Raw genomic sequence first — 22,642 nt, 5'->3', positions numbered from 1 at the left:
AGGGGATCTTGCTATGGGACTAGCCCGGATGTTGCTCCAAAGTGTTCCTATTGGCTGACCTAACACAACCGGGTGGGGAGTTCTACTGGTCAAAGCCCATCCGTGCAAAGTCAAAGGGCTAGATCCCGTGGTCAAATGCTACAGGGTTAGGCGGGACGAGGGCACTGGGGGTAGCAATGCCACCGGAGCATCGCACCGGGCCCTCATACATGCGAGGTGGTGCGGTGGCATGTCCGAAGAGGCGGGACGCGTCTCCGGGGCGTGCCCCCCCTCACGGACGACGATGACACGGTAGTAGACGTTCTGCGGTGACGATGCGGCGTCAATATTACTAAATACTCTGAGCGTGATAAAATCATGAGTTTTTTTGCACGACGCGGGCACATGTGCTATAGGAACGATGGTATTTTTTCATAATTTTTGGTGATGGAGAAGTATCCAAAAAATTCCCTCTACGCGGATTGCCCTTCGCGCGTCTACGGCTGTGGCCGGCGGCCTCCGAGGGCTAGCATGCCGCCAAATCTTGCGTAGGCGGCCTCTCACAAGTCTGGAAGTGTTGTGGCAGTTGCAAACGCCCGGCACGCGTGTCCGGGGGGTGCCCCCCTCATGGACGGCGCCGCCGCCGGCACCTGGAGGGGGGAAACGGACGTGTGGGGTCTACACGGAGGGGACCTTGCTGTGGGTCTGGCCCGGATGTTGCTCCAAAGTGTTCCTATGGGCTGACCTAACACAACCGGGTGGGGAAGTCCACTGGTCAAAGCCCGTCCGTGCAAAGTCAAAGGGCTAGATCCCGTGGTCAAACGCTACAGGGTTAGGCGGGACGGGGGCACTGGGGGTAGCAATGCCACCGGAGCGTCGCACCCGGCCCTCATACATGCGGGGCGGTGTGGTGGCATGTCCGAAGAGGCGGGACGCGTCTCCGGGGCGTGGCCCCCCCTCACGGACGGCGATGACACGGTAGTAGACGTTCTGCGGTAACAATGCGGCGTCAATATTACTAAATACTCGGAGCGCGATAAAATCATGAGTTTTTTTGCACGACGTGGGCACATGTGCTATAGGAATGATGGTATTTTTTCATAATTTTTGGTGATGGAGAAGTATCCAAAAAATCCCCTCTACGCGGATTGCCCTTCGCGCGTCTACGGCTGTGGCCGGCGGCCTCCGGGGGCTAGCATGCCGCCAAATCTTGCGTTGGCGGCCTCTCACAAGTCTGGAAGTGTTGTGGCGGTTTCAGACGCCCGGCACGCGTGTCCGGGGTGTGCCCCCCTCACGGACGGCACCGCCGCCGGCACCTGGAGGCGGTAAACGGACGCGTGGGGTCTACACGGAGGGGATCTTGCTGTGGGTCTGGCCCGTATGTTTCTCCAAAGTGTTCCTATGGGCTGACCTAACACAACCGGGTGGGGAGGTCCACTGGTCAAAGCCCGTCCGTGCAAAGTCAAAGGGCTAGATCCCATGGTCAAACGCTACAGGGTTAGGCGGGACGAGGGCACTGGGGGTAGCAATGCCACCGGAGCATCGCACCGGGCCCTCATACATGCGGGGTGGTGTGGTGGCATGTCCGAAAAGGCGGGACGGGTCTCTGGGGCGAGGCCCCCCCTCACGGACGGTGATGACACGGTAGTAGACGTTTTGCGGTAATGATGCGGCGTCAATATTACTAAATACTCGGAGCCCGATAAAATCATGAGTTTTTTTTTGCACGACGTGGGCACATGTGCTATAGGGACGATGGTATTTTTTCATAATTTTTGGTGATGGAGAAGTATCCGAAAAATTCCCTCTACACGGATTGCCCTTCGCGCGTCTACGGCTGTGGCCGGCGGCCTCCGGGGGCTAGCATGCCGCCAAATCTTGCGTAGGCGGCCTCTCACAAGTCTGGAAGTGTTGTGGCGGTTTCAAACGCCCGGCACGCGTGTCCGGGGGGTGCCCCCCTCACGGACGGCACCGCCGCCGGCACCTGGAGGGGGTAAACGGACGCGTGGGGTCTACACGGAGGGGATCTTGCTGTGGGTCTGGCCTGGATGTTGCTCCAAAGTGTTCCTTTGGGCTGATCTAACACAACCGGGTGGGGAGGTCCACTGGTCAAAGCCCGTCCGTGCAAAGTCAAAGGGCTAGATCCCGTGGTCAAACGCTACAGGGTTAGGCGGGACGGGGGCACTGGGGGTCGCAATGCCACCGGAGCGTCACACCGGGCCCTCATACATGCGGAGTGGTGTGGTGGCATGTCCGAAGAGGCGGGACGCGTCTCTGGGGCGTGCCCGCCCCCCCTCACGGACGGCGATGACACGGTAGTAGACGTTCTGCGGTAACTATGCGGCGTCAATATTACTAAATACTCGGAGCGCGATAAAATCATGAGTTTTTTTGCACGACGTGGGCACATGTGCTATAGGAACGATGGTATTTTTTCATAATTTTTGGTGATGGAGAAGTATCCGAAAAATTCCCTCTACGCGGATTGCCCTTCGTGCGTCTACGTATGTGGCCGGCGGCCTCCGGGGCTAGCATGCCGCCAAATCTTGCGTAGGCGGCCTCTCACAAGTCTGGAAGTGTTGTGGCGGTTTCAAATGCCCGGCACGTGTGTCCGGGGTGTGCCCCCCTCACGGACGGCGACGCCGCCGGCACTTGGAGGGGGGAAATGGACGCGTGGGTTCTACACGGAGGGGATCTTGCTGTGGGTCTGGCCCGGATGTTGCTCCAAAGTGTTCCTATGGGCTGACCTAACACAGCCGGGTGGGGAGGTCCACTGGTCAAAGCCCGTCTGTTCAAAGTCAAAGGGCTAGATCCCGTGGTCAAACGCTACACGGTTAGGTGGGACGGGGGCACTGGGGTGTAGCAATGCCACCGGAGCGTCGCACCGGGCCCTCATACATGCGGGGTGGTGTGGTGGCATGTCCGAAGAGGCGGGACGCTTCTCCGGGGCGAGCCCCCCCCCCTCACGGACGGTGATGACACGGTAGTAGACGTTCTGCGGTAACGATGCGGCGTTAATATTACTAAATACTCGGAGCGAGATAAAATCATGAGTTTTTTTGCACGATGTGTGCACATGTGCTATAGGAACGATGGTGTTTTTTCATAATTTTTGGTGATGGAGAAGTATCCGAAAAGTTCCCTCGACGCGGATTGCCCTTCGCGCGTCTACGGCTGTGGCCGGCGGCCTCCGGGGGCTAGCATGCCGCCAAATCTTGTGTAGGCGGCCTCTCACAAGTCTGGAAGTGTTGTGGCGGTTTCAAACGCCCGACACGTGTGTCCTGGGTGTGCCCCCCTCACGGACGGCACCGCCGCCAGCACCTGGAGGGGGTAAACGGACGCGTGTGGTCTACACGGAGGGGATCTTGCTGTGGGTCTGGCCCGGATGTTGCTCCAAAGTGTTCCTATGGGCTGACCTAACACAACCAGGTGGGGATGTCCACTGGTCAAAGTCCGTCCGTGCAAAGTCAAAGGGCTAGATCCCGTGGTCAAACGCTACAGGGTTAGGCGGGACGGGGCCACTTGGGGGGTAGCAATGCCATAGGAGCATCGCACCGGGCCCTGATACATGCGGGGTGGTGTGGTGGCATGTCCGAAGAGGTGGGACGCGTCTCCGGGCGAGCCCCCCCACACGAACGGCGATGACACGGTAGTAGACGTTCTGCGGTATCGATGCGGATTCAATATTACTAAATACTCGGAGCGTGATAAAATCATGAGTTTTTTTGCACGACGTGGGCACATTTGCTATAGGAACGATGGTATTTTTTCATAATTTTTGGTGATGGAGAAGTATCCGAAAAATTCCCTCTACGCGGATTGCCCTTCGCGCGTCTACGGCTATGGCCGTCGGCCTCCGGGGGCTAGCATGCCGCCAAATCTTGCGTAGGCGGCCTCTCACAAGTCTGGAAGTGTTGTGGCGGTTTCAAACGCCCATCACGCGTGTCAGGGTTTTCCCCCCTCACGGACGGCACCGCCGCCGGCACCTGGAGGGGGTAAACGGACGCGTGGGGTCTACACGGAGGGGATCTTGCTGTGGGTCTGGCCCGGATGTTGCTCCAAAGTGTTTCTTATGGGCTGACCTAACACAACCGGGTGGGGAGGTCCACTGGTCAAAGCTCGTCCGTGCAAAGTCAAAGGGCTAGATCCCGTGGTTAAACGCTACAGGGTTAGACGGGACGGGGGCACTGGGGGTAGCAATGCCACCGGAGCATCGCACCCGACCCTCATACATGCGGGGTGGTGTGGTGGCATGTCCGAAGAGGCGGGACGCGTCTCCGGGGCGTGGCCCCCCCCTCACGGACGGCGATGACACAGTAGTAGACGTTCTGGGGTAACGATGCGGCGTCAATATTACTAAATACTCGTAGCGCGATAAAATCATGAGTTTTTTTTGCACGACGTGGGCACATGTGCTATAGGAACGATGGTATTTTTTCATAATTTTTGGTGATGGAGCAGTATCCGAAAAATTCCCTCTACGCGGATTGCCCTTCGCGCGTCTACGGCTGTGGCCGGCGGCCTCCGGGGGCTAGCATGCCGCCAAATCTTGCGTATGCGGCCTCTCACAAGTCTGGAAGTGTTGTGGCGGTTTCAAACGCCCGGCACGCGTGTTCGGGGTGTGCCCCCCTTACGGACGGCGCCGCCAAATCTTGCGTAGGCGACCTCTCACAAGTCTAGAAGTGTTGTGGCAGTTGCAAACGCCCGGCACGCGTGTCCGGGGTGTGCCCCCTCATGGACGGCGCCGCCGCCGACACTTGGAGGGGGGAAACTGACGCGTGGGGTCTACACGGAGGGGACCTTGCTGTGGGTCTGGCCCGGATGTTGCTCCAAAGTGTTCCTATGGGCTGACCTAACACAACCGGGTGGGGAGGTCCACTGGTCAAAGCCCGTCTGTGCAAAGTCAAAGCGCTAGATCCCATGGTCAAATGCTACAGGGTTAGACGGGACGGGGGCACTGGGGGTAGCAATGCCACCGAAGCGTCGCACCCGGCCCTCATACATGCGGGGTGGTGTGGTGGCATGTCCGAAGAGGCGGGACGCGTCTCCGGGGCGTGCCCCCCCTCACGGACGGTGATGACACGGTAGTAGACGTTCTGCGGTAACGATGTGGCGTCAATATTACTAAATACTGGGAGCACGATAAAATCATGAGTTTTTTGCACGACGTGGGCACATGTGCTATAGGAACGATGGTATTTTTTCATAATTTTTGGTGATGGAGAAGTATCCGAAAAATTACCTCTACGCGGATAGCCCTTCGCGCGTCTACGGCTGTGGCCGTCGGCCTCCGGGGGCTAGCATGCCGCCAAATCTTGCGTAGGCGGCCTCTCACAAGTCTGGAAGTGTTGTGGCAGTTGCAAACGCCCGGCACGCGTGTTCGGGGTGTGCCCCCCTCATGGACGGCGCCGCCGCCGGCACCTGGAGGGGGGAAACTGACGCGTGGGGTCTACACGGAGGGGACCTTGCTGTGGGTCTGGCCCGGATGTTGCTCCAAAGTGTTCCCATGGGTTGACCTAACACAACCGGGTGGGGAGGAACACTGGTCAAAGCCCGTCCGTGCAAAGTCAAAGGGCTAGATCCCGTGGTCAAACGCTACAAGGTTAGACGGGAAGGGGGCACCGGGGGTAGCAATGCCACCGGAGCATCGCACCCGGCCCTGATACATGCGGGGTGGTGTGGTGGCATGTCCGAAGAGGCGGGACGCGTCTCCGGGGCGTGGACCCCCCTCACGGACGGCGATGACACGGTAGTAGACGTTCTGCGGTAACGATGCGGCGTCAATATTACTAAATACTCAGAGCGCGCTTAAATCATGAGTTTTTTTGCACGACGTGGGCACATGTGCTATAGGAACGATGGTGTTTTTTCATAATTTTTGGTGATGGAGAAGTATCCGAAAAATTCCCTCTACGCGGATTGCCCTTCGCGCGTCTACGGCTGTGGCCGGCGGCCTCCGGGGGCTAGCATGCCGCCAAATCTTGCGTAGGCGGCCTCTCACAAGTCTGGAAGTGTTGTGGCGGTTTCAAACGCCCAGCACGCGTGTCCGGGGTGTGCCCCCCTCACGAACGGCACCGCCGCCGGCACCTGGAGGGGGGAAACGGACGCGTGGGGTCTACACGGAGGGGATCTTGCTGTGGGTCTGGCCCGGATGTTGCTCCAAAGTGTTCCTATGGGCTGACCTAACACAACCGGGTGGGGAGGTCCACTGGTCAAATCCCGTTCGTGCAAAGTCAAAGGGCTAGATCCCGTGGTCAAACGCTACATGGTTAGGCGGGACGGGGGCACGGGGGGGTAGCATTGCCACCGGAGCGTCACACTGGGCCCTCATACTTGCGGGGTGGTGTGGTGGCATGTCTGAAGAGGCGGGACGCGTCTCCGGGGCGTGGCCCCCCCTCACGGACGGCGATGACACGGTAGTAGACGTTCTGCAGTAACGATGCGGTGTCAATATTACTAATTACTCGGAGCGCGATAAAATCATGAGTTTTTTTGCACGACATGGGCACATGTGCTATAGGAACGATGGTATTTTTTCATAATTTTTGGTGATGGAGAAGTATCCGAAAAATTCCCTCTACGCGGATTGCCCTTCACGCGTCTACGGCTGTGGCCGGCGGCCTCCGGGGGCTAGCATGCCGCCAAATCTTGCGTAGGCGGCCTCTCACAATTCTGGAAGTGTTCTGGCGGTTTCAAACGCCCGGCACGCGTGTCCGGGGTGTGCCCCCCTCACGGACGGCACCGCCGCCGGTACCTGGAGGGGTAAACGGACGCGTGGGGTCTACACGGAGGGGATCTTGCTGTGGGTCTGGCCCGAATGTTGCTCCAAAGTGTTCCTATGGGCTGACCTAACACAACCGGGTGGGGAGGTCCACTGGTCAAAGCCCGTCCGTGCAAAGTCAAAGGGCTAGATCCCGTGGTCAAACGCTACAGGGTTAGGCGGGACGGGGGCACTGTGGTAGCAATGCCACCGGGGCGTCGCACCGGGCCCTCATACATGCGGGGTGGTGTGGTGGCATGTCCGAAGAGGCGGGACGCGTCTCCGGGGCGAGGCCCCCCGTCACGGACGGTGATGACACGGTTGTAGACGTTCTGCGGTAACGATGCGGCGTCAATATTACTAAATACTCAGAGCACGATAAAATCATGAGTTTTTTTGCACGACATGGGCACATGTGCTATAGAAACGATGGTATTTTTTCATAATTTTTGGTGATGGAGAAGTATCCGAAAAATTCCCTCTACGCGGATTGCCCTTTGCGCGTCTACGGCTGTGGCCGGCGGCCTACGGGGGCTAGCATGCCGCCAAATCTTGCGTAGGCGGCCTCTCACAAGTCTGGAAGTGTTGTGGCGGTTTCAAACGCCCGGCACGCGTGTCCGGGGTGTGCCCCCCTCACGGACGGCACCGCCGCCGGCACCTGGAGGGGGTAAACGGATGCATGGGGTCTACACGGAGGGGATCTTGCTGTGGGTCTGGCCCGGATGTTGCTGCAAAGTGTTCCTATGGGCTGATCTAACATAGCCGGGTGGGGAGGTCCACTGGTCCAAGCCCGTCCGTGCAAAGTCAAAGGGCTAGATCCCGTGGTCAAACGCTACAGGGTTAGGCGTGACGGGGGCACCGAGGGTCGCAATGCCACCGGAGCGTCGCACCGGGCCCTTTTACATGCGGGGTGGTGTGGTGGCATGTCCGAAGAGGCGGGACGTGTCTCCGGGGCGTGAACCCCCCTCACGGACGGCGATGACACGGTAGTACACGTTCTGCGGTAACGATGCGGCGTCAATATTACTAAATACTCGGAGCGCGATAAAATCATCAGTTTTTTTTTGCATGATGTGGGCACATGTGCTATAGGAACGATGGTATTTTTTCATAATTTTTGGTGATGGAGAAGTATCCGAAAAATTCCCTCTACGCGGATTGCCCTTCGCGCGTCTACGGCTGTGGCCGGCGGCCTTCGGGGGCTAGCATGCTGCCAAATCTTGCGTAGGCGGCCTCTCACAAGTCTGGAAGTGTTGTGGCGGTTGCAAACGCCCGGCACGCATGTCCGGGGTGTGCCCCCCCTCACGACCGGCGACGCCGCCGACACCTGGAGGGGGGAAACGGACGCGTGGGGTCTACACGGAGGGGATCTTGCTATGGGACTAGCCCGGATGTTGCTCCAAAGTGTTCCTATTGGCTGACCTAACACAACCGGGTGGGGAGTTCTGCTGGTCAAAGCCCATCCGTGCAAAGTCAAAGGGCTAGATCCCGTGGTCAAATGCTACAGGGTTAGGCAGGACGAGGGCACTGGGGGTAGCAATGCCACCTGAGCATCGCACCGGGCCCTCATACATGCGGGGTGGTGTGGTGGCATGTCCGAAGAGGCGGGCCGCGTCTCCGGGGCGTGCCCCCCCCCTCACGGACGACGATGACACGGTAGTAGACGTTCTGCGGTAACGATGCGGCATCAATATTACTAAATACTCGGAGCGCGATAAAATCATGAGTTTTTTTGCACGACGTGGGCACATGTGCTATAAGAACGATGGTATTTTTTCATTATTTTTGGTGATGGAGAAGTATCCGAAAAATTCCCTCTACGCGAATTGCCCTTCGCGCGTCTACGGCTGTGGCCGGCGGCCTCCGAGGGCTAGCATGCCGCCAAATCTTGCGTAGGCGGCCTCTCACAATTCTGGAAGTGTTGTGGCAGTTATAAACGCCCGGAACGCGTGTCCGGGTTGTGCCCCCCTCATGGACGGCGCCGCCGCCGGCACCTGGAGGGGGGAAACGGACGCGTGGGGTCTACACGGAGGGGACCTTGCTGTGGGTCTGGCCCGGATGTTGCTCCAAAGTGTTCGTATGGGCTGACCTAACACAACCGGGTGGGGAGGTCCACTGGTCAAAGCCCGTCCGTGCAAAGTCAAAGGGCTAGATCCCGTGGTCAAACGCTACAGGGTTAGGCGGGACGGGGGCACTGGCGGTAGCAATGCCACCGGAGCGTCGCACCCGGCCCTCATACATGCGGGGCAGTGTGGTGGCATGTCCGAAGAGGCGGGACGCGTCTCCGGGGCGTGCCCCCCCCCTCAAGGACGACGATGACACGGTAGTAGACGTTCTGCGGTAACGATGCGGCGTCAATATTACTAAATACTCGGAGCGCGATAAAATCATGAGTTTTTTTGCACGACGTGGGCACATGTGCTATAGGAACGATGGTATTTTTTCATAATTTTTGGTGATGCAGAAGTATCCAAAAAATTCCCTCTACGCGGATTGCCCTTCGCGCGTCTACGGCTGTGGTCGGCGGCCTCCGGGGGCTAGCATGCCGCCAAATCTTGCGTAGGCGGCCTCTCACAAGTCTGGAAGTGTTGTGGCGGTTTCAAACGCCCGGCACGCGTGTCCGGGGTGTGCCCCCCTCACGGCCGGCACCGCCGCCGGCACCTGGAGGGGGTAAACGGACGCGTGGGGTCTACACGGAGGGGATCTTGCTGTGGGTCTGGCCCGGATGTTGCTCCAAAGTGTTCCTATGGGTTGATCTAACACAACCGGGTGGGGCGGTCCACTGGTCAAAGCCCGTCCGTGCAAAGTCAAAGGGCTAGATCCCGTGGTCAAACGCTACAGGGTTAGGCGGGACAGGGGCACCGGGGGTCGCAATGCCACCGAAGCGTCGCACCGGGCCCTCATACATGCGGGGTGGTGTGGAGGCATGTCCGAAGAGGCGGGACGCGTCTCCGGGGCGTGAACCCCCCTCACGGACGACGATGGCATGGTAGTAGACGTTCTGCGGTAACGATGCGGCGTCAATATTACTAAATACTCGGAGCGCGATAAAATCATGAGTTTTTTTTTGCATGGCGTGGGCACATGTGCTATAGGAACGATGGTATTTTCTCATAATTTTTGGTGATGGAGAAGTATCCAAAAAATTCCCTCTACGCGGATTGCCCTTCGCGCGTCTACGGCTGTGGCCGGCGGCCTCCGGGGGCTAGCATGCCGCCAAATCTTGTGTAGGCGGCCTCTCACAAGTCTGGAAGTGTTGTGGCGGTTGCAAACGCCCGGCACGCATGTCCAGGGTGTGCCCCCCCTCACGGACGGCGACGCCGCCGGCACCTGGAGGGGGAAACGGACGCGTGGGGTCTACACGGAGGGGATCTTGCTGTGGGTCTGGCCCGGATGTTGCTCCAAAGTGTTCCTATGGGCTGACCTAACACAACCGGGTGGGGAGGTCCACTAGTCAAAGCCCGTCCGTGCAAAGTCAAAGGGCTAGATCCCGTGGTCAAACGCTACAGGGTTAGGCGGCACGGGGGCACTGGGGGGAGCAATGCCACCGGAGCGTCGCACCGGGCCCTCATACATGCGGGGTGGTGTGGTGGCTTGTCCGAAGAGGCGGGACGCGTCTGTGGGGCGTGCCCCCCCCCCCTCACGGACGACGATGACACGATAGTAGACGTTCTGACGATGCAGCGTCAATATTACTAAATACTCGGAGTGCGATAAAATCATGAGTTTTTTTTTGCACGATGTGGGCACATGTGCTATAGGAACGATGTTATTTTTTCATAATTTTTGGTGATGGAGAAGTATCCGAAAAATTGCCTCTATGCGGATTGCCCTTCGCGCGTCTACGGCTGTGGCCGGCGGCCTTCGAGGGCTTGCATGCCGCCAAATCTTGCGTAGGCGGCCTCTCACAAGTCTGGAAGTGTTGTGGCGGTTGCAAACGCCCGACACGCGTGTCCGGGGTGTGCCCCCCCTCACGGACGGCGCCGCCACCGGCACCTGGAGGGGGGAAACGGACGCGTGGGGTCTACACGGAGGGGATCTTGCTGTGGGTCTGGCCCGAATGTTCTTCCAAAGTGTTCCTATGGGCTGACCTAACACAACCGGGTGGGGAGGTCCACTGGTCAAAGCCCGTCCGTGCAAAGTCAAAGGGCTAGATCCCGTGGTCAAACGCTACAGGGTTAGGCGGGACGGGGGCACTGGGGGTAGCAATGCCACCGGAGCGTCGTACCGGGCCCTCATACATGCGGGGTGGTGTGGTGGCATGTCCGAAGAGACGGGACGCGTCTCTGGGGCGTGGCCCCCCCTCACGGATGGCGATGACACGGTAGTAGACGTTCTGCGGTAACGATGCGGCGTCAATATTACTAAATACTCGGAGCACGATAAAATCATGAGTTTTTTTGCACGACGTGGGCACATGTGCTATAGGAACGATGGTATTTTTTCATAATTTTTGGTGATGGAGAAGTATCCGAAAAAATCCCTCCACGCGGATTGCCCTTCGCGCGTCTACGGTTGTGGCCGTTGGCCTCCGGGGGCTAGCATGCCGCCAAATCTTGCGTAGGCGGCCTCTCACAAGTCTGGAAGTGTTGTGGCAGTTGCAAACGCCCGGCACGCGTGTCCGGGGTGTGCCCCCCTCATGGACGGCGCCGCCGCCGGCACCTGGAGGGGAGAAACTAACGCGTGGGTTCTACACGGAAGGGACCTTGCTGTGGGTATGGCCCGGATGTTGCTCCAAAGTGTTCCTATGGGCTGACCTAACACAACCGGGTGGGGAGGTCCACTGGTCAAAGCCCGTCCGTGCAAAGTCAAAGGGCTAGATCCCGTGGTCAAATGCTATAGGGTTAGACGGGACGGGGGCACTAGGGGTAGCAATGCCACCGGAGCGTCGCACCCGGCCCTCATACATGCGGGGTGGTGTGGTGGCATGTCCGAAGAGGCGGGACGCGTCTCTGGGGCGTGCCCCCCCCCCCCTCATGGACGGCGATGACACGGTAGTAGACGTTCTGCGGTAACAATGCGGCGTCAATATTACTAAATACTCGAAGCACGATAAAATCATGAGTTTTTTTGCACGACATGGGCACATGTGCTATAGGAACGATGGTATTTTTTCATAATTTTTGGTGATGGAGAAGTATCCGAAAAATTCCCTCTACGCGGATTGCCCTTCGTGCGTCTACGTATGTGGCCGGCGGCCTCCGGGGGCTAGCATGCCGCCAAATCTTGTGTAGGCGGCCTCTCACAAGTCTGGAAGTGTTGTGGCGGTTTCAAACGCCCGGCACGCATGTCCAGGGTGTGCCCCCCTCATGGACGGCATCGCCGCCGGCACCTGGAGGGGGTAAACGGACGCGTGGGGTCTACACGGAGGGGATGTTGCTGTGGGTCTGGCCCGGATGTTGCTCCAAAGTGTTCCTATGGGCTGACCTAACACAACCGGGTGGGGAGGTCCACTGGTCAAAGCCCGTCCGTGCAAAGTCAAAGGGCTAGATCCCGTGGTCAAACGCTACAGGGTTAGGTGGGACGGGGGCACTGGGGTAGCAATGCCACCGGAGCGTCGCACCGGGCCCTCATACATGCGGGGTGGTGTGGTGGCATGTCCGAAGAGGCGGGACGCGTCTCCGGGGCGAGCCCCCCCCCCCCACGGACGGTGATGACACGGTAGTAGACGTTCTGCGGTAACGATGCGGCGTCAATATTACTAAATACTCGGAGCGAGATAAAATCATGAGTTTTTTTTCACGATGTGGGCACATGTGCTATAGGAACGATGGTGTTTTTTCATAATTTTTGGTGATGGAGAAGTATCCGAAAAATTCCCTCTACGCGGATTGCCCTTCGCGCGTCTACGGCTGTGGCCGGCGGCCTCCGGGGGCTAGCATGCCGTCAAATCTTGCGTAGGCGGCCGCTCACAAGTCTGGAAGTGTTGTGGCGGTTTCAAACGCCCGGCACGTGTGTCCGAGATGTGCCCCTCTCACGGACGGCACCGCCGCCGGCACCTGGAGGGGGTAAACGGACGCGTGGGGTCTACACGGAGGGGATCTTGCTGTGGGTCTGGCCCGGATGTTGCTCCAAAGTGTTCCTATGGGCTGACCTAACACGACCGGGTGGGGATGTCCACTGGTTAAAGTCCGTCCGTGCAAAGTCAAAGGGCTAGATCCCGTGGTCAAACGCTACAGGGTTAGGCGGGACGGGGGCACTGGAGGGGTAGCAATGCCACCGGAGCGTCGCACCGGGCCCTCATACATGCGGGGTGGTGTGGTGGCATGTCCGAAGAGGTGGGACGCGTCTCCGGGGCGAGCCCCCCCACACGGACGGCGATGACACGGTAGTAGACGTTCTGCGGTAACGATGCGGATTCAATATTACTAAATACTCGGAGCGCGATAAAATCATGAGTTTTTTTGCACAACGTGGGCACATGTGCTATAGGAACGATGGTATTTTTTCATAATTTTTGGTGATGGAGAAGTATCCGAAAAATTCCCTCTACGCGGATTGCCCTTCGCGCGTCTACGGCTGTGGCCGTCGGCCTCCGGGGGCTAGCATGCCGCCAAATCTTGCGCAGGCTGCCTCTCACAAGTCTGGAAGTGTTGTGGCAGTTGCAAACGCCTGGCACGCGTGTCTGGGGTGTGCCCCCCTCATGGACGGCGCCGCCACTGGAACCTGGAGGGGGGAAACTGACGAGTGGGGTCTACACGGAGGGGACCTTGCTGTGGGTCTGGCCCGGACGTTGCTCCAAAGTGTTTCTTATGGGCTGACCTAACACAACCGGGTGGGGAGGTCCACTGGTCAAAGCCCGTCCGTGCAAAGTCAAAGGGCTAGATCCCGTGGTTAAACGCTACAGGGTTAGACGGGACGGGGGCACTGGGGGTTGCAATGCCACCGGAGCGTCGCACCCGGCCCTCATACATGCGGGGTGGTGTGGTGGCATGTCCGAAGAGGCGGGACGCGTCTCTGGGGCGTGCCCCCCCATCACTGACGGCGATGACACGGTAGTAGACGTTCTGCAGTAACGATGCGGCGTCAATATTACTAAATACTCGGAGCGCGATAAAATCATGAGTTTTTTTGCACGACGTGGGCACATGTGCTATAGGAACGATGGTATTTTTTCATAATTTTTGGTGATGGAGAAGTATCTGAAAAATTCCCTCTACGCGGATTGCCCTTCGCGCTACTACGGCTGTGGCCGGCGGCCTCCGGGGGCTAGCATGCCGCCAAATCTTGCGTATGGGGCCTCTCACAATTCTGGAAGTGTTGTGGCGGTTTCAAACGCCCGGCACGCGTGTCCGGGCTGTGCCCCCCTCACGGACGGCACCGCCGCCGGCACCTGGAGGGGGTAAACGGACGCGTGGGGTCTACACGGAGGGGATCTTGCTGTGGGTCGGGCCCGAATGTTGCTCCAAAGTGTTCCTATGGGCTGACCTAACACAACCGGGTGGGGAGGTCCACTGGTCAAAACCCGTTCGTGCAAAGTCCAAGGGCTAGATCCCGTGGTCAAACGGTACAGGGTTGGGCGGGACGGGGGCACTGGGGGTAGCAATACCACCGGAGCGTCGCACCGGGCCCTCATACATGCGGGGTGGTGTGGTGGCATGTCCGAAGAGGCGGGACGCGTCTCCGGGGCGTGGCCCCCCTCACGGACGGCGATGACACGGTAGTAGACGTTCTGCAGTAACGATGCGGCGTCAATATTACTAAATACTCGGAGCGCGATAAAATCATGAGTTTTTTTGCACGACATGGGCACAAGTGCTATAGGAACGATGGTATTTTTTCATAATTTTTGGTGATGGAGAAGTATCTGAAAAATTCCCTCTACGCGGATTGCCCTTCGCGCGTCTACGGCTGTGGCCGGCGGCCTCCGGGGGCTAGCATGCCGCCAAATCTTGCGTAGGGGGCCTCTCACAATTCTGGAAGTGTTGTGGCGGTTTCAAACGCCCGGCACGCGTGTCCGGGGTGTGCCCCCCTCACGGACGGCACCGCCGCCGGCACCTGGAGGGGGTAAACGGACGCGTGGGGTCTACACGGAGGGGATCTTGCTGTGGGTCTGGCCCAAATGTTGCTCCAAAGTGTTCCTATGGGCTGACCTAACACAACCGGGTGGGGAGGTCCACTGGTCAAAGCCCGTCCGTGCAAAGTCAAAGGACTAGATCCCGTGGTCAAACGGTACAGGGTTAGGCGGGACGGGGGCACTGGGGGTAGCAATGCCACCGGAGCGTCGCACCGGGCCCTCATACATGCGGGGTGGTGTGGTGGCATGTCCAAAGAGGCAGGACGCGTCTCCGGGGCGTGGCCCCCCTCACGGACGGCGATGACACGGTAGTAGACGTTCTGAAATAACGATGCGGCGTCAATATTACTAAATACTCGGAGCGCGATAAAATCATGAGTTTTTTTGCACGATATGGGCACAAGTGCTATAGGAACGATGGTATTTTTTCATAATTTTTGGTGATGGAGGAGTATCTGAAAAATTCCCTCTACGCGGATTGCCCTTCGCGCGTCTACGGCTGTGGCCGGCGGCCTCCGGGGGCTAGCATGCCGCCAAATCTTGCGTAGGGGGCCTCTCACAATTCTGGAAGTGTTGTGGCGGTTTCAAACGCCCGGCACGCGTGTCCGGGGTGTGCCCCCCTCACGGACGGCACCGCCGCCGGCACCTGGAGGGGGTAAACAGACGCGTGGGGTCTACACGGAAGGGATCTTGCTGTGGGTCTGGCCCGAATGTTGCTCCAAAGTGTTCCTATGGGCTGACCTAACACAACCGGGTGGGGAGGTCCACTGGTCAAAGCCCGTCCGTGCAAAGTCAAAGGACTAGATCCCATGGTCAAACGGTACAGGGTTAGGCGGGACGAGGGCACTGGGGGTAGCAATGCCACCGGAGCGTCGCACCGGGCCCTCATACATGCGGGGTGGTGTGGTGGCATGTCCGAAGAGGCGGGACGCGTCTCCGGGGCGAGGCCCCCCGTCACGGACGGCGATGACACGGTTGTAGACGTTCTGCGGTAACGATGCGGCGTCAATATTACTAAATACTCAAAGCGCGGTAAAATCATGAGTTTTTTGCACGACGTGGGCACATGTGCTATAGAAACGATGGTATTTTTTCATAATTTTTGGTGATGGAGAAGTATCCGAAAAATTCCCTCTACGCGGATTGCCCTTCGCGCGTCTACGGCTGTGGCCGGCGGCCTCCGGGGGCTAGCATGCCGCCAAATCTTGCGTAGGCGGCCTCTCACAAGTCTGGAAGTGTTGTGGCGGTTTCAAACGCCCGGCACGCGTGTCCGGGGTGTGCCCCCCTCACGGACGGCACCGCCGCCGGCACCTGGAGGGGGTAAACGGACGCGTGGGGTCTACACGGAGGGGATCTTGCTGTGGGTCTGGCCCGGATGTTGCTGCAAAGTGTTCCTATGGGCTGATCTAACACAACCGGGTGGGGAGGTCCACTGGTCAAAGCCCGTCCGTGCAAAGTCAAAGGGCTAGATCCCGTGGTCAAACGCTACAGGGTTAGGCGGGACGGGGGCACCGGGGGTCGCAATGCCACCGGAGCGTCGCACCGGGCCCTCATACATGCGGGGTGGTGTGGTGGCATGTCCGAAGAGGCGGGACACGTCTCCGGGGCGTGAACCCCCCTCACGGACGGCGATGACACGGTAGTAGACGTTCTGCAGTAACGATGCGGCGTCAATATTACTAAATACTCAGAGCGCAATAAAATCATGAGTTTTTTTTTGCACGATGTGGGCACATGTGCTATAGGAACGATGGTATTTTTTCATAATTTTTGGTGATGGAGAAGTATCCGAAAAATTCCCTCTACGCGGATTGCCCTTCGCGCGTCTACGGCTGTGGCCGGCGGCCTCCGGGGGCTAGCATGCTGCCAAATCTTCCGTAGGCGGCCTCTCACAAGTCTGGAAGTGTTGTGGCGGTTGCAAGCGCTCGGCACGCATGTCCGGGGTGTGCCCCCCCCTCACGACCGGCGACGCCGCCGGCACCTGGAGGGGGGAAACGGATGCGTGGGGTCTACACGAAGGGGATCTTGCTATGGGACTAGCCCGGATGTTGCTCCAAAGTGTTCCTATTGGCTGACCTAACACAACCGGGTGGGGAGTTCTACTGGTCAAAGCCCATCCGTGCAAAGTCAAAGGGCTAGATCCCGTGGTCAAATGCTACAGGGTTAGGCGGGACGAGGGCACTGGGGGTAGCAATGCCACCGGAGCATCGCACCGGGCCCTCATACATGCGGGGTGGTGTGGTGGCATGTCTGAAGAGGCGGGACGCGTCTCCGGGGCGTGCCCCCCCCCTCACGGACGACGATGACACGGTAGTAGACATTCTGCGGTAACGATGCAGCGTCAATATTACTAAATACTCGTGTCCGGGGTGGTGTTTTTTTGCACGATGTGGGCACATGTGCTATAGGAACGATGGTGTTTTTTCATAATTTTTGGTGATGGAGAAGTACCCGAAAAATTCCCTCTACGCGGATTGCCCTTCGCGCGTCTACGGCTGTGGCCGGCGGCCTCCGGGGGCTAGCATGCCGCCAAATCTTGTGTAGGCGGCCGCTCACAAGTCTGGAAGTGTTGTGGCGGTTTCAAACGCCCGGCACGTGTGTCCGGGATGTGCCCTCCTCACGGACGGCACCACCGCCGGCACCTGGAGGGGGTAAACGGACGCGTGGGGTCTACACGGAGGGGATCTTGCTGTGGGTCTGGCCCGGATGTTGCTCCAAAGTGTTCCTATGGGCTGACCTAACACGACCGGGTGGGGATGTCCACTGGTCAAAGTCCGTCCGTGCAAAGTCAAAGGGCTAGATCCCGTGGTCAAACGCTACAGGGTTAGACGGGACGGGGGCACTGGGGGGTAGCAATGCCACCGGAGCGTCGCACCGGGCCCTCATACATGCGGGGTGGTGTGGTGGCATGTCCGAAGAGGTGGGACGCGTCTCCGGGGCGAGCCCCCCCACACGGACGGCGATGACACGGTAGTAGACGTTCTGCGGTAACGATGCGGATTCAATATTACTAAATACTCGGAGCGCGATAAAATCATGAGTTTTTTGCACGACGTGGTCACATGTGCTATAGGAACGATGGTATTTTTTCATAATTTTTGGTGATGGATAAGTATCCGAAAAATTCCCTATACGCGGATTGCCCTTCGCGCGTCTACGGCTGTGGCCATCGGCCTCCGGGGGCTAGCATGCCGCCAAATCTTGCGCAGGCGGCCTCTCACAAGTCTGGAAGTGTTGTGGCAGTTGCAAACGCCCGGCACGCGTGTCTGGGGTGTGCCCCCCTCATGGACGGCGCCGCCGCCGGAACCTGGAGGGGGGAAACTGACGCGTGGGGTCTACACGGAGGGGACCTTGCTGTGGGTCTGGCCCGGATGTTGCTCCAAACTGTTTCTTATGGGCTGACCTAACACAACCGGGTGGGGAGGTCCACTGGTCAAAGCCCGTCCGTGCAAAGTCAAATTGCTAGATCCCGTGGTTAAACGCTACAGGGTTAGACGGGACAGGGGTACTGGGGGTAGCAATGCCACCGGAGCATCGCACTCGGCCCTCATACATGTGGGGTGGTGTGGTGGCATGTCCGAAGAGGCGGGACGCGTCTCCGGGGCGTGCCCCCCCCTCACGAACGGCGATGACACGGTAGTAGACGTTCTGGGGTAACGATGCGACGTCAATATTACTAAATACTCGGAGCGCGATAAAATCATGAGTTTTTTTTTGCACGACGTGGGCACATGTGCTATAGGAACGATGGTATTTTTTCATAATTTTTGGTGATGGAGCAGTATCCGAAAAATTCCCTCTACGCGGATTGCCCTTCGCGCGTCTACGGCTGTGGCCGGCGGCCTCCGGGGGCTAGCATGCCGCCAAATCTTGCGTAGGTGGCCTCTCACAAGTCTGGAAGATTTGTGGCGGTTGCAAACGCCCGGCACGCATGTCCGGGGTGTGCCCCCCTCACGGACGGCGACGCCGCCGGCACCTGGAGGGGGGAAACGGGCGCGTGGGGTCTACACGGAGGGGATCTTGCTATGGGACTAGCCCGGATGTTGCTCCAAAGTGTTCCTATTGGCTGACCTAACACAACCGGGTGGGGAGTTCCACTGGTCAAAGCCCGTCCGTGCAAAGTCAAAGGGCTAGATCCCGTGGTCAAACGCTACAGGGTTAGGCGGGACGAGGGCACTGGGGGTAGCAATGCCACCGGAGCTTCGCACCGGGCCCTCATAGATGCGGGGTGGTGTGGTGGCATGTCTGAAGAGGCGGGACGCGTCTCCGGGACGTGGCCCCCCCTCACGGACGACGATGACACGGTAGTAGACGTTCTGCGGTAACGATGCGGCGTCAATATTACTAAATACTCGGAGCGCGATAAAATCATGAGTTTTTTTGCACGACGTGGGCACATGTGCTATAGGAACGACGGTATTTTCTCATAATTTTTGGTGATCGAGAAGTATCCAAAAAATTCCCTCTACGCGGATTGCCCTTCACGCGTCTACGGCTGTGGCCGGTGGCCTCCGGGGGCTAGCATGCCACCAAATCTTGCGTAGGCGGCCTCTCACAAGTCTGGAAGTATTGTGGCAGTTGCAAACGCCTGACACGCGTGTCCAGGGTGTGCCCCCCTCATGGACGGCGCCGCTGCGGAACCTGGAGGGGGGAAACGGACGCGTGGGTTCTACACGGAGGGGACCTTGTTGTGGGTCTGGCCCGGATGTTGCTCCAAAGTGTTCCTATGGGCTGACCTAACACAACCGGGTGGGGAGTTCCACTGGTCAAAGCCCGTCCGTGCAAAGTCAAAGGGCTAGATCCCGTGGTCAAACGCTACAGGGTTAGGCGGGACGGGGGCACTGGGGTAGCAATGCCACCGGAGCGTCGCACCCGGCCCTCATACATGCGGGGTGGTGTGGTGGCATGTCCGAAGAGGCGGGACGCGTCTCCGGGGCGTGGCCCCCCTCACGGACGGCGATGACACGGTAGTAGACGTTCTGCAGTAACGATGCGGCGTCAATATTACTAAATACTCGGAGCGCGATAAAATCATGAGTATTTTTGCACGACATGGGCACATGTGCTATAGGAACGATGGTATTTTTTCATAATTTTTGGTGATGGAGAAGTATCTGAAAAATTCCCTCTACGCGGATTGCCCTTCGCGCGTCTACGGCTGTGGCCGGCGGCCTCCGGGGGCTAGCATGCCGCCAAATCTTGCGTAGGGGGCCTCTCACAATTCTAGAAGTGTTGTGGAGGTTTCAAACGCCCGGCACGCGTGTCCGGGGTGTGCCCCCCTCACGGACGGCACCGCCGCCGGCACCTGGAGGGGGTAAACGGACGCGTGGGGTCTACACGGAGGGGATCTTGCTGTGGGTCTGGCCCGAATGTTGCTCCAAAGTGTTCCTATGGGCTGACCTAACACAACCGGGTGGGGAGGTCCACTGGTCAAAGCCCGTCCGTGCAAAGTCCAAGGGCTAGATCCCGTGGTCAAACGGTACAGGGTTAGGCGGGACGGGGGCACTGGGGGTAGCAATACCACCGGAGCGTCGCACCGGGCCCTCATACATGCGGGGTGGTGTGGTGGCATGTCCGAAGAGGCGGGACGCGTCTCCGGGGCGTGGCCCCCCTCATGGACGGTGATGACACGGTAGTAGACGTTCTGAAGTAACGATGCGGCGTCAATATTACTAAATACTCGGAGCGCGATAAAATCATGAGGTTTTTTGCACGACATGGGCACATGTGCTATAGGAACGATGGTATTTTTTCATAATTTTTGGTGATGGAGAAGTATCTGAAAAATTCCCTCTACGCGGATTGCCCTTCGCGCGTCTACGGCTGTGGCCGGCGGCCTCCGGGGGCTAGCATGCCGCCAAATCTTGCGTAGGGGGGCTCTCACAATTTTGGAAGTGTTGTGGCGGTTTCAAACGCCCGGCACGCGTGTCCGGGGTGTGCCCCCCTCACGGACGGCACCGCCGCCGGCACCTGGAGGGGGTAAACGGACGCGTGGGGTCTACACGGAGGGGATCTTGCTGTGGGTCTGGCCCGAATGTTGCTCCAAAGTGTTACTATGGGCTGACCTAACACAACCGGGTGGGGAGGTCCACTGGTCAAAGCCCGTCCGTGCAAAGTCAAAGGGCTAGATCCCGTGGTCAAACGCTAGAGGGTTAGGCGGGACGGGGGCACTGGGGGTAGCAATGCCACCGGAGCGTCGCACCGGACCCTCATACATGCGGGGTGGTGTGGTGGCATGTCCAAAGAGGCGGGACGCGTCTCCGGGGCGTGGCCCCCCTCACGGACGGCGATGACACGGTAGTAGACGTTCTGCAGTAACGATGCGGCGTCAATATTACTAAATACTCGGAGCGCGATAAAATCATGAGTTTTTTTGCACGATGTGGGCACATGTGCTATAGGAACGATGGTGTTTTTTCATAATTTTTGGTGATGGAGAAGTATCCGAAAAATTCCCTCTACGCGGATTGCCCTTCGCGCGTCTACGGCTGTGGCCGGCGGCCTCCGGGGGCTAGCATGCCGCCAAATCTTGCGTAGGGGGCCTCTCACAATTCTGGAAGTGTTGTGGCGGTTTCAAACGCCCGGCACGCGTGTCCGGGGTGTGCCCCCCTCACGGACGGCACCGCCGCCGGCACCTGGAGGGGGTAAACGGACGCGTGGGGTCTACACGAAGGGGAACTTGTTGTGGGTCTGGCCCGGATGTTGCTCCAAAGTGTTCCTATGGGCTGACCTAACAAAACCGGGTGGGGATGTCCACTGGTCAAAGTCCGTCCGTGCAAAGTCAAAGGGCTAGATCCCGTGGTCAAACGGTACAGGGTTAGGCGGGACGGGGGCACTGGGGGGTAGCAATGCCACCGGAGCGTCGCACCGGGCCCTCATACATGCGGGGTGGTGTGGTGGCATGTCCGAAGAGGTGGGACGCGTCTCCGGGGCGAGCCCCCCCATACGGACGGCGATGACACGGTAGTAGACGTTCTGCGGTAACGATGCGGATTCAATATTACTAAATACTCGGAGCGCGATAAAATCATGAGTTTTTTTGCACGACGTGGGCACATGTGCTATAGGAACGATGGTATTTTTTCATAATTTTTGGTGATGGAGAAGTATCCGAAAAATTCCCTCTACGCGGATTGCCCTTCGCGCGTCTACGGCTGTGGCCGTCGGCCTCCCGGGGCTACGATGCCGCCAAATCTTGCGCAGGCGGCCTCTCACAAGTCTGGAAGTGTTGTGGCAGTTGCAAACGCCCGGCACGCGTGTCTGGGGTGTGCCCCCCTCATGGACGGCGCCGCCGCCGGAACCTGGAGGGGGGAAACTGACGCGTGGGGTCTACACGGAGGGGACCTTGCTGTGGGTCTGGCCAGGATGTTGCTCCAAAGTGTTTCTTATGGGCTGACCTAACACAACCGGGTGGGGAGGTCCGCTGGTCAAAGCCCGTCCGTGCAAAGTCAAAGGGCTAGATCCCGTGGTTAAACGCTACAGGGTTAGACGGGACGGGGGCACTGGGGGTAGCAATGCCACCGGAGCGTCGCACCCGACCCTCATACATGCGGGGTGGTGTGGTGGCATGTCCGAAGAGGCGGGACGCGTCTCTGGGGCATGCCCCCCCCTCATGGACGGCGATGACACGGTAGTAGACGTTCTGCGGTAACGATGCGCCGTCAATATTACTAAATACTCGGAGCGCGATAAAATCATGAGTTTTTTTGCACGACGTGGGCACATGTGCTATAGGAATGATGGTATTTTTTCATAATTTTTGGTGATGGAGAAGTATCCGAAAAATTCCCTCTACGCGGATTGCCCTTCGTGCGTCTACGTATGTGGCCGGCGGCCTTCGGGGGCTAGCATGCCGCCAAATCTTGCGTAGGCGGCCTCTCACAAGT

Source organism: Triticum aestivum, chromosome 5A (assembly GCF_018294505.1).
Source record: "Triticum aestivum cultivar Chinese Spring chromosome 5A, IWGSC CS RefSeq v2.1, whole genome shotgun sequence".
In the NCBI taxonomy this organism is placed as follows: domain Eukaryota; kingdom Viridiplantae; phylum Streptophyta; class Magnoliopsida; order Poales; family Poaceae; genus Triticum; species Triticum aestivum.
Note: the sequence above shows the minus strand (reverse complement) of the source record.